The sequence below is a fragment of the Amia ocellicauda genome, chromosome 7 (assembly GCF_036373705.1).
Source record: "Amia ocellicauda isolate fAmiCal2 chromosome 7, fAmiCal2.hap1, whole genome shotgun sequence".
Lineage (NCBI taxonomy): Eukaryota > Metazoa > Chordata > Actinopteri > Amiiformes > Amiidae > Amia > Amia ocellicauda.
The window spans coordinates 30,362,998-30,376,416 of NC_089856.1; positions in this window are offsets into that span (position 1 = coordinate 30,362,998).

Below are 13,419 nucleotides of genomic sequence, written 5' to 3' on the forward strand. Positions count from 1 at the left end.
TGGGAAGGTTCATGTTTGTCCAACCCTAAAATACAATCTACTCCGAGATCAGGTTGTGTTTCTCTCTTATCATCCTTGTGGTAAATTCTAGCCCCCGCTATGACTAAAGATAAAGACTGCTGCACCCTTCCAAACAACAGAGGTGCCAAGACTTCTAGGTACACCTTCATACTTTTGGAGAGTTTTTAAGTCGATGAATCAGACACCTGCCGTGAAGGTGAGACTTTGGCAGACTGGAATGAACAGTGTCCACACAACAGCTGGACTACACAGGGGTCAGCTTCCTACAGTTGTACAGTAGAGGTGCAGAGTACAAGACTAGATGCCAGATGAGCATCAAACCCTGTACACCAAAAATCATTCCCTAAACATGGTGTGGGTCACTATAAAGGCTAAGAATGAAGCTTCTGCCATTTTTGACGGACATTACACTGACATATATAGTTTAGTTGTGCAGTCCTATCTGGCAGTAGTTTTAGAGTGTGGACAGCTCCCCCGATGCTCAAAGGATCAGCAGTTTTCCACACAGGAAAGTAAACAATGTTCTTTTTCCCTGTGAACAACAGATGGACTTTAAGAGAGATAAGTGGAGAGTGTGCTGAAAGGAAGCTATTGGCCCTTGTGGAGGGAAGGCAGCTATAGCGCTCCAGGGCTTGACTGCCGGTCAGGGGGAGAGTATAGTTCCTCAGCCCCAGGCCAAGTCTGGAGGAGAGGGGAGAACTGACTGACTGGGCAAAGGGCTTGGCTTTATGTCTGAAAGGGCAGTTTGGTACTCATAGTAATATCATTATTGGGTAACGCTTTACATTACGTGGTCTAATTTAGTATTAAATAAATATCCGATTCATAATCTATTAACATTCAACTAATTGCTTAATAAATATCAATTTAATTTTAATGTAATGTTTGTCAGCATGAAAAAAACACAAGTTACAAAATCGCTCAGTCCTCTAAAGTGGAGATATCAAACCTATAGGCCAATAAACAACTGTTTTGACAACATTTTTGGTATTACATTAACATTCTATTGAACTTTAATTATCAAGTAATTGAATGTTAATAGATTTTCTATTGAACATCTATTGAATATATAATTGGGCCACACAATCTAAAGTGTTTGATTTTTATTATTATAACAATCTGATGCCTTTATCTATGACAACTGTATAAACAATCATGTCATTTTATTTCTTGCTACATCTGATCTATGATTGGTGGGAAGTAAACAGAATTAAAAATGACTACATTAATGTGAAGTTACCTCATTATGTTGTTTCCATTAGAGTGGAGACAGGATTTATACGTTAAAATGTACAGGGAGTCAGTGGCAAGTCCCCACAATCTAGCAACAGCTAATATGCCTGTGTTTATCTGTGAAAGTGAAAGCATTCCTTCATGATTTACATTTAGACTAGAGTCTCTAAGCCATTCACCCGCCATTTCCACGGCTAGTGGAGCTGGATGACTGTGCTGTCCTGATCGTCAGTCAGGCAGCGTGTGCCGAGTGAGGCTTAACACCGCTGAGCCAGAGCTTTAGACAAAAACATTCAAATCAGCTGTGAGGAAATTGTAAACTTGATTTGTGCAGATTTTACACTGGGAAGAAGTTGACAGATGCCTGTGCTGTTTATCAATGTCTTTGAATGAAATGGGCTGAGAAGTGATGTTGTTGTTTTGCTGCAGATTGAAAAATGTAATTTTCTTCATCACATCTCAAAAAGTAAATAGCAAAACTGTTTTTTGGTTGTTGTTTATTAATGTTGCTTTTGTTTCACTATCGGTTTGATTTCACTTTGCCATTTTTTAATATATTTTTCTCTCTCTGTCCTGCTCTCTCTCCCTCTTCCTCTTCCTTCTATACCATTTAAAATGCTAAAGTTTTATAACTGATCTGCTGTCAAAGACAGAGAGCAAATCTGCTTTTAATTTGGGATGGGATCAGCCAGGGAAGGACAGGCCCATACAGAGCAAGGCTGGCGGGGGGGGGCGTTCCTGATGTAGAGATATAGTCGCAGATGGCAGGAGATTTATCTCCAGCTTGGCTTGCTACATCTATAAAGAGTTTGCAAAACAATGAGCCTTTTAATCACCCCTCTCTGCCACAGAACCTGAACTCTATGACTGCGCCCTTTGAGTCTTTTTGATCAAGATACAGCACAAATTTAAACCAATAAACAAATAAGACTCGGCCCCAGCCACGTCAAACTAGTGACGCACACATGGCGAAGGTCAGAGGTGATGCAGGGTCTGGTGAAGGCTGATGTACATTCCTGGATCTCTAGCTCCTGCCAGACAAGCACTTCTGGACAAAAATCTAATTCTGCCTTCACAGTTAATGCAGGGATGAAAATAAGACCAGTGTTGCCCAGACGTTTGATCCATCTCAGCATTTTTGCACATGATGACTTATAGATGAGAAAACATAAGGTGGTCAATATGTCACACTTGTCATCTTGTTCTGAGTCAATTTGGGACAGGAGTTTTGATTCCATCTTTGAACTGGAATGGAGAAGCTGGTACAGTGGGCCAGGTTCACTAAGAACTAGCCCATACTGCGCCTGTTTCATTTCCCAGTCCTTCTGCTCTCATTGTTTCATACTGTGGCACCTTCATTGTTCCCCTGTGTCTGCTTACACAGACCGTTTTCTGAGCTCCTGATAATGATGGGACTTCACAGAAGAGAATCATCACCAGCTAGGGAGAAATGGAAATAGAACTGAAAATATATTTATATATACAAAATCTAAGAAAACAAGCATAAAAAACGTCGACGAGTGTGTGTAAATCAGGAGCACATATATTTTCTAATGGACCTGAAAGCAATGCCTTTTGGTGCCATAAAAACTTGATTAAAAGTGAGGAATAAAAACACATTCCTAACTTTCTTTTGCTGTGAGAACGGCAAAGGTGCTACATCATCAGTGAAATAAAAGTCACGCCGGGTTAGAACATAGATTACAACTTTCTTGAGAAATGTGTTTGCTTTAAAAAACAAACAAGGAAAACTCTCCTGTACTTCAAAGACATAGCTCGTAATCAGCACAGTCACTCGCGTAGAGAGGAGAGATGGGCCTAGTGGACTATTCCCTCCTCAATCTACCCCACTTAAAATATCTCCAGGAATGCCTTTCTCTCTGGCATCTGTTTTATTTTTAAGCATATTCTCCTCTGCATTGATACTCAACCTTGACACCCCATTGCTTTTAGCTTTATGTGTACTTGATTGCACAGAGAATAGACATTAAACAATTAAGGAAATGTATGGAAATCTAAGGGATATTCCATAAGCATTCCTAATGACTGGACCAGCAAACTGCACCTCAATACCAACCTGACAAAGAGAATACTGAGATACCAGAAATTCTAGCATGTTCCACTGGACTAGACAGTTTGAATTGTTTTATTGGTTATCGATGTATTGAATTATGGGAAAGAAGAGCTGGTTTGTATACAAAGACCTGCATTGGGATGGTTTGGTAGATTCGTTATAATGAGCACAGTTAGCCTAGAGTCTCCTCCCTACCTGGGGCATGTGTTATGAAAGCTGTACATTTTATACTTTTCTCACTGCCTGTTTTTTATTTGCTTTTCACCTATTTGCACAGCACTGTCTTACTCTTTGCGGTCTGTCTGTCTGTCTTCCCAATGAAGACCCTTCCACTCAGCAGTGAGATAAAGCAGTTCATTCCATCAGTGCCTCTGCTTCAGTGCAGTTAAACATATAGTTTCCTTTCCATTTTCCTATGCTTAATGATCAATAGCTTTCTTGCAAAGTATGGTGTTAAACTAGGCCAACTGCACTTCAGCCCTTCCCCATGCCAGACTCAAAAGGACACTGAGCAGGTTAAACAGCATACACATAAACATGCATTTAAGACAAATAGCAACACATGCACGTGGTCACGCAAGCATGCAAATAAACACACACATGTACAAATCTCACACAGATTACCTTGCAATGACAATCTGCAGGTCTATCTGCTGTCGGGGTCTGAGCTCAGTGAGGGGAAGAGAGATGAGTGATTAGAAATATTTAATATGCTGGGGAAATGAACCATACATATCTCTGTCTGAGAGGGAGTTACACTGCTGTTTATCTTAAACAGGCACACATGCATTACAGACATCAGAGTCGAGCATCGCAAAGCACAGGTGAGGTCTGGGCTAAAGGTTCAAGGTAAAACATTTTAGCATCAACATCATCTCGACTTTGATCTTTTTTTTTTGTGTAATTAAAGGTTTTGGAATATCTCCTTTTTATTTTTTTCCCCGCCACCAGACAGCTGGCACATTCCTCTTTCCTCGATGGGGGCTGTCAAGATCCTGAGTGACGCGGCTCAGTGAGGAGCACAAGAGCAGTGAGAGACAGGGTGCAGAGTGAAGGACAGGGACAGCTAGAGCAAGGGCACTGGAACAATAGAGCAAGGATGAGGCTGTGATGTAAATGAATGTCACAAATGCAAAGAGCCATTAGTGATCAGGCACCCATTACATTCCTAGGACCTCATCAAGTTTCTTCCCTGTTGAATCTGCCACTGCAGCACGGCTCAGTAACTCATTTGCTGCGTGCTCCACTGCCATCTTCTTGCCTTGCCTGTATCACTTTCCCAGATATGCTGTATATCTTTGGATGAACACACATGTAAATAGTTCTCTTCATCCAAGGACTGATAAGCTTCAGTTTATCTTTCCTCAAGGGTACCTTGCTTGCCCGGCCACTGAGGGAGATCACCGATGCTGAACTGATCGAATCTTGGGGAGTATCGTGGATATCCCCAACTCCTTTACACATAGTTAAACGGTTCAGGATTGAATGAGGGGTGACTGAATTACTGGAAAACCATAAGACTACACATAGATTTGGGTTAACACTCATCCACTAAAAAAAAAAATCCTCTGGGATTATTTGTCTTCCACAATTCCTGCACATCTATATCTGCTACCATAGCCCTAACCCTGTTTCCAACTCTAACCTGAATCCAGGCCTTAAACTTAACCTTAACCCTTTATAGATGGATGTAGCCACAGCTATTCCTACACACCCTATCGAGATTTCTGAATGGACAGGTCAGCAGCCTGTGTGTCAATCAGTGAGGTGACAGTGAAAGTATATATCCATCTGCTCATTCTCTCTCCATCTTGTTCTACATGGCTGGTTTGAACTCTCAGTATAAGTGCATCAGTTCTTGTGCTTCAGAAACCGGCTGTGAATTACTGATTATGCTAAGCAAGGATCATATTGTTATCTCTGCGTAACAAATAGCACTATGCGCTCCCTGTTTAAATGAATCAGAATCAACTGGAATATCAAATTCAGGCTTCATTTCAGTGCACACATCTGATATGAAACCAAAACTAATCCAATTTGGCTTGCACTTTAAAGCTCAGTGTCACAATCTCCCCAAGTATTAAAAAGAAGGAGAGCTTAATAAGCCAATTTTTGCTTCAAATTCTTCTTGTTTAGTGCTTCAGACTTGGAAATCAAAAACCTTAATAGGAAGATTGCTGTCTCCCAATTGCAGTGTGCTGTATCATGCAGCATGTTGTAGAACAATAGTGGTACTAACAACACTACAAATCATGAGAGCATATCGGGGTGAGATCAATAGTCTGTTATGCAGTCCATCATGTTTATTACAACCTTGCCAGGATGAGTCCGTCTTGCCAAATGGAATGCAAGGGATGCTGGGAAAGGGAGAGGTGGTACAGTACATTCTTCTTCAAGTTTATACCAGAATGCCCATCCACGAACATAAATTAAATTCCCAAACTGGAGATTTCTACAAGGATGCACTTGTGTTGTACAGTGAACAGGGGTAAGAGTGAGACAGAATATAAAAGAATAAGAGGAGCTAGAGTGAAAGAGCTCTGAGTACCTATGCTATATGGAAGTGGTGAGAGACAGCGCCAGTGGGCATGCAGGGGAGGGGGAGCTGTTTTGTAGGCTTGGAAGGGAGATTTCTGCACATGTAGAAATGAATTTACCGACTGTCTGCTTCAGCCCAGAGGAGAGAAGTGCTGCATCTTAATCAGCAGACGTATTCATGCAGAAATGTGTCTAAAAACTGCTGAAATTGGAGCAAGTCTTTTTTTTTTTCCTTCAAAAATTCATATAGAGGAAGAAAACAATAATAAAATGAAACTGCTTGGTGCTAGCTGTAAATACAAGCCATGACTCCTGACAAATAGAGGAATTAAAGACATTGACAGGGTATAGCTGTCCCAAACCCTGCAGGGCACAGCTTAATAGCAAGACAGCTCCAGACATGTGATCAGAATAAGTGTGCAGCATATTCTGTCTCTGTGCAAGAAAATCATTGGGGATATACAAGTGCAACCAAGAAAAGGAAGCTTATACAATAATTACCTATTGAGGGACCAGGCTCAAATCTCTTTTACAAGGAAGATTTTGCTGGATGGAGTGATATGCTGGAGTGTGTATATGGAAGACATGGGCCGGTTCTCAGATTGTGACTGGTTGGTATCTATACATTCCTGCAATAATAACCTTATCAGATTACTTCAGTAGACATTTATATTAGTCGTGTACAGCAACACAGGATTGAGTGGGTTTAGGTCTTCATGTTGGCTGAGGTGGGAATTGGCATGATAGCAGTCCTTTGTAATATTTTGGTGGAAAGTGCTCCTCCTCCCATCCCCCTGAGTACCTTTCCTGATAGGTCACAACAAATGGTGACTGTCAGAAAAGTCACCGGCAAATGAAACTCCAGGTGGTATATTGCATTTCCCTCCCAGAATTAGTAGGCAGTGTATGGAAGCCTAATTTGTAGTACACTTGAGCAGACACACTGATTAAAAAGAAGGAGGGGTACTTATCATGGAGATTGGTAAGATAATTACAGTGGGGTGGAATACAAACATAACTGCATATTTTCTCCAAGTATTTACAATCACATCAAATGTCTTCCTACTGAATGGTAGTATTGGTTAACAGCACCACAGATTGTCTCTTCAATGTGACCACAGTTCTTGGGTGTCTGGTTCGGCATGGTATTCGGTGATGACATCATCAGATAAGATGGGGGTCTCGGATAGGGACATCAAAGCTCCTATGGCATTCATTTGAAGTGGTGCAAGGGTGCTGAACACATGCGCTCGCTCTAATTTCCATCTGTAAAAACACTCTCTCTCTCCCTCCTGCTCTTTCTCTGCAGGCCTGCATGCTTGACAGGTGTGTGTCTTTCCTTTGGTTTGACGCAAGCAGCCTTTGTATCCTAGCGCAGAAAGAATGGTGCAAACTATCAACAGGATCTACAGCTGAGTAGATCTGTCATATCGAGTCTTCAAGCTGTGAGGGATGTGGGCAAGCAATATGGCAGGAACAGAACCGTTTCCAGAGACTTGACCAAGATGATATTTCCTCTTAATTTTTTCAAGGACATAGTTTTGAATCCAGATCACTGCTTAAATGAACCAATTGTGGGTCTTAATTAAGCAAAATGTGCCTGTGTTCAAGGTATCTAATGATTGGTAATTTTGAGAGACCTGGAGAACCTGTAGGATTGCAGATCTCCAGGAACAGGGTTGGCCACCCCTGCTCTAGAGGTGTATTGTCCTTGTTTGCATGTTACTTCTTCTGTCTGGAAGTTCAGAGGCTGAGATGTGGGCTTGCCCTACATTCCTGAATGGAATTCCTCATCGTCTTGAGTTGCAAACACCTTGCTGTACAGGAAATTCCTTCCCCTTGTTCTCTCACAGGCTAATCCCAGGTAATTGTACCAAACACTGTATATACATAGGCAATTATCATTCCAGCATGCGGGGAGAAATTGAAAACAAATTGCGCACAAAGGCCAAACTAATCCTGAATACAGAACACAAAGCCATGCTCAATAGCACTTTGTCTTCTGTACAATCCCTCTGTACTGCTTACAGACGGGAGGTTTGTGTGTGTGTGTGTTTCTCTACAATTAAATACCTGTTATAACAAGTGCTTACACCTGAGAAGAAAGCGTTCTTGCTATCTCAGTGATGATAGTGGCAGACATGAGTATTTGAGAGATCAGTCCTCAGTCCTCTCTACATATAACTGGAATCCAAAAGGTGTCATGCGTCAATATTGTATATCTAACAGCAGCAGTGTGACCATTATTAACCACGAGGAAAGATGATAAAGCACAAGAACATGCAAATCCCTTTCACACAAAGACTTAGGCTCCACAGTAAATATTGCAGATTTTTCATAATAGCAGCAGTTTTTCAGTAACACCTTGTCATTGCACTTTGTAAAGCAAAACCAAGCTGATAAACACAAAGGAAATCCCAACTAAAGTGACCGCAGCCTGGGTCTTTGCATGTCGCATGGGCGGCCTGGGAAGCAGCCACAACTCTAAGGCACAAGGCGCCACCATTCTGTGAAACTGTATTAAGTTCCGTAGCAGCCGCCTGATAACAGGGCAGGATATCAATAGATATACAGTATAAACATTGCATTGAGATATCGTGTACACTAGTAACCTCCATTGAAGTTGGTGTCACGAGAAAGTATCAAGAGACGCAGCTGCTGGCTTTAGGTCCCTTGCTCAATTAGTGGGGATAATGAGATTGCTCACACTTTGCTTTACCCATTTGCTTTAATTTCCTGTGCTTGTACTCTTGCCTTTCTCGGATGGTTGATCTTTAAGCAGACAAGTCTGCTCTGGGGATGTCTCTGCCAATGTCCAGCTCCTCTCAATACAACCAAAAACCAAGTACCAAAGACCAGTAGACATGTTTATCACACTAAATTACCTCTCTCTGTTGTTTCCCCACATTCTCTCAGTGTGTCTCAGATTATTTGGAGTTATATTGCATCTCATTATATTCACTAAAAATCAGATATTAAGGTTCTAGAAATGGGTTAGATCCACATTCTTATTCCTGCCAAATCTTATCCCCTAAAGAAAATGTGTTTAATTCTGGAGGTCCCATATTAAAAATCCTAAAACCCAAATTAAAATCTCTCTTCTGGGATCTTCTTCTGTAATTGATTCCAGCAACCAGCGGAATTCTCAGGATCAGTGATACAGGGCAAGTGCTGGGCGTGATCTCCTGATAATGAAAAAGAGGGTTCTCGTCCCACTTGAAAAGAGTGTCAGCTGAAAGCGGAGGATGACATAGTTTGAAAACACTTTCGGCCCTGATCTTTGTTGTTCAGACCAGGTGCCTCAAGTTCTGTGTTTCTGTCCCATCCAGTTGTGTTCCAGATGTGCATACAGCTGTGGTAGCGCTGCCATGGAGGTGCCAATCTGCCCAGGGAGGTTGGCACAGCTGGGCTAGGCAGGTGCTTCACTTACAGGACGTCAACACCCATTCTGTGATAACAAGAAGGCACGATAGGTTTGAATAGTTAAGTTTTCATTACAATTAGAGGTTTTCTAGTAGGCTTGGGCATCTGCTGTTGACTTTGGCTGAAGTGCAGCAGAATTAACAAACTAAACTTTTAAGTGTGCCACGCCTGTGTGTTCAAAATGTGTGGAAAACACACAAAGAAAACAAATGGGATGTATTAAAAAATATTGATGTCAGCCATGTAAGATTTATTATCATGTATTATTAACAGAGTTTTCGTGAGCTTATGTCTTGCTGCGTGTACTGTCACAAGACATAATGGATTGTAATTGGAATTCATCTTTAATAATTGCTAAACTAAATACAGTCATTATGAAGTGAAATGGATGCTCCCAGTTTTAGTATTTACACTTGAGAATGGCTTGAGTCGGTGTCAAGAGCCGAGACTGAACAATAGTATTTTGCCTTATTCTGCATTAATTTAAATAACAAATAAAAATCCATGCATAAAACTTGCAAAGATTAGCAAACATAATGCCAAAAGTACACATGCTTTTTGCATTACAAAATGTGTTCAATAAGCTTTACATCATAAAGTGTTTCCACTTTGGAAAATGTATATTATGTTCAATAATACTGCAGAGGTGTACTGAAGAAAACCATGATGCACCCAAAGTAAGATGAAATCTTAGACCAGGAAAAGTGTCAGGTGATGCTTTGGCTTTGCACCAGGCAACACAATAATTAATTAAAATATTTCACCTGCTTTCCATTGAGCTTGTTTTAAAACACCACAGAACACAACATGGGAGTAATACCCCGACTGTCAGCCAGTGAGCAGGTGCAGCACTGTCTCTGTGACACTGCTGATTGGCTGCCCAGAGTGAGGCAGTTTGTGCCCTGACCCTCACCCCGTGTGCATCACTTGCTGCCCTGGCAGGGTTTCTAAAGGGATTACTGCACTGAGGCGTCGGATTAATTCCACGTTTGTGCTGAATAGCTGCTCTTCCGGCACTTTCAACACTATGGATTTCAATCCTCCCTGCCCTTCTATATTTCTCTCTCTCACCCCCCCCTCCCACCCTCCACAGTCTCTCTCTCTTTTTCTCAATTATCACAAGACACTGAAGCAAGTGTTACTCTATTTCATGCCAAACTCATCAGAGGCACAATTGATTAGGTCTAAATAGATAACCGTCCTGAAAGGGAAGCAGGCTGGGTCAGTAATGCCGTCCAAGTATTGGGAAGTACTGCAGGTTGGTTGTATGGTCACGTTGACGCAGTACCTATGCTAAGGGACTGAACCCTATCAGCCTTTTTCACATTTAAGGGCTCATTACTCATCAGCTCCATCAATCTCTTAACCTGCAGAGTGAGTGACACAGGCGAGGTCAGAGAAACATGCAGATTCTGGCTACTAGAGACCCACTTCCATCAAACCCTTATATTACTGTGGTGCGCCCACATCATACACAGATGAGAAATAATCCTTCTGAGTTTGCAGACCGTTAAATTGTTAACAAAATAAGAGTGCCATCATTGTATTTTCTGATAGCCTTGAACAGCATTGTAATTGCAGATTGAAATCCAAATGATCGCCCAGAAATGGTAACAGTTTCGCAATGACTCTGCTGTGTTAATAGGCAGTTAAAATGCAGTTAATCAGCAGCTAACTGCACTGCATGCTTATTTGTTCCCATTTAATACTTGCCTTCTGTTACAGTGCTTTTACATTTCATGCCGACAGATGAAAACAAAGGCTGCCAACAACTTTTAATAGGCACGGCGCATCTTATAATGAAACTGCGTAGGAGGCTGCAAAACAAAGAACAATCTCCTGTTTAAACTCATACAGTGCCTCCCCAAAGACTTTAATGAACAATTTGAAATGCTTATAAAACTAACATAATGAATACATACATTATTAAATGTGCAAGTTGTATTTAAATCCTTAAAACTCACCTGTAGGAACTATCTGATGAAAAAACCCATGGGTCCACAGATAGGACTAGATTTAAAAACTGTGTTGTTCATGTAATTACAAATTATGGTTGTCTTTCACCTTGATTTTTGTTTATATCAATCTGAAAATGAAATTGAATCTAAGAGAACAAGCCCTATTGTGCTTTAGGCCAGTCTGGGTAATGTCACATAATAAAAAGCACCTGCTGATGACCAGCCACAAACCCCCCAGCCCCATGACACGATATTGTGTCTCTGGCACAAAGGGAGCTCAGTGATTCGGTCCACGTGTGAATTGCAGGCTGTTGTTCTCAACTGCAGGCTCTCGCTGATCATGGCTGTTTGTTGTTTTTCTGTTTAGCTCTGTGCATGAACAGAATGAGGTATCCCTGGCAAATCAATTCTGTGCAAAACAGTGCATGATGCAACAGTACTGAGGCAATCCCTAATAGGCAATTTATCTTAAAAGGCTCATTTCGTCTGCAGCTTGAGCTGATGAGTCAGAATCCCATTGCTTATTGTGAATGAGTGCGTTTGTGCAAATTTTCTGCTTGTTGGCTGGGCTCAACCTGAGGAGCTGTGTGGGGCTAACACTATAAACTGACCCTGTAATAAAAAACTCGAGCGCAGTCTATTAGACTGAGCCAGATAACACAAAGCTTCCTCTCCAGTCTTTTGTAAGCAAAGTTGTGGTGGAGTAACATTCACAGCTGTGTGCAAAGCCAGGGCTGTGGAGCATCTGCCAGAGTGGTAGAGCTGGCTTTCAGAGAGGTCTTTACATAAGGCACCTGAGCTTCAAGTGCAGGGAGATTTGTTACTGCCATTTATCAGCGTGAAGTGTATTAAAGCACAATAATTACAGGCTGCAAACAAGTATTTCAAGCCTATAAATTTGGAGAATCCTTGCACGGCGTACGCAAAGGATGTCAAATTCCACGCTGTGAGACTGACGCCAGTAAGAGATCAAAGAGCTCCACAGGGGACATCAGATGTGCTGCGGCTGTGTAGAAAATGTGTACAAATTTGGGAAAAAAAGTGAAAAGGTAAACAGTGTCCCCTCATCCAGGAATAAAGAGAGGACAGTTTTTTTAGTTATCAGGTACTGAGAGGGTAGAATAGTGCCTTAATCTGTGCCTATACCTCCTTCCAGTCCTGATAATTGATGAAGACTATCTTTGAATGCTCACCTCCAGAATACATGTATTTATTTTTGTTCTATAAAACAGAGTCCCATTTCTTTTACATGGGGATATATAGAACAGACTAGAGAAAGGTGTTGGATAGGAAAAGTTATCCACATTGGATATAATTGCTCTGTGTTTTTTTAATTGGAATGGGCCATTTCAATATCTTCCTCAGTGATTCTGCAGAACGATAAACACAGAATAGCTTTTAAACCGACTGTGGCACAGTGCATTTCTGCATCTGAACACTGGCTGTTGAACATAAGGCTTTAACACACATTGCTAGTTATATTCCATGTACAGCTGGACTTTATACTTTTAAGATGTGAATTGCCTTGATTTTCCTTGCATGCAGCGCCACCCTGTGTTTCCACAATGTTACAAATCCTCAGTTTTGTTCACACCTTGTTAATCCCAATGCCCAGCTCAGAATGTATGGCCGCTGTGTCAAATGCACTTCCACGGCTGTGCACCCAGGCTCCTGTCAGGCTGTAAATTCTGACAACTGAACACTCCAGGGCCTGTGGATCAATTTCTGCACCTGTCTGTACTGCACGCTGCCGAGCTCAGCCAGGTCAGCGCATGGGGACCGGGGAGATGGATGGCCCTCCTGGCTGTGATTTCCAGCAGTTTAACAGACAGAGTGAGTGGAGTTATTAGTACAGCACCCGGGGCACCATCCCCCGGCAGCCATTCTGTGTGCTCTGATTGAATCGATAGACTGGGGTGAATCCAGCTGTCTGAGACTACCCATTGAAAACTGATGTAATTTACTCCTCTCTCTGGCTAATGGAGTCACACTGCTGTCAGTGGTGGATAAAAAGAGAGATGGGGGTGGGAGAAGTAAGTGAGAGGAGGAATACAGAGGTCAGGAGCGGAGGAGTGCCACAGAGAGATAGAGGAAAGAGGAACAAAACAGAAGAGAAGGAGCTAGAACTAGGGGAGAGGGCGAGATGGAAGGACAGTGATGAACAATTGATAG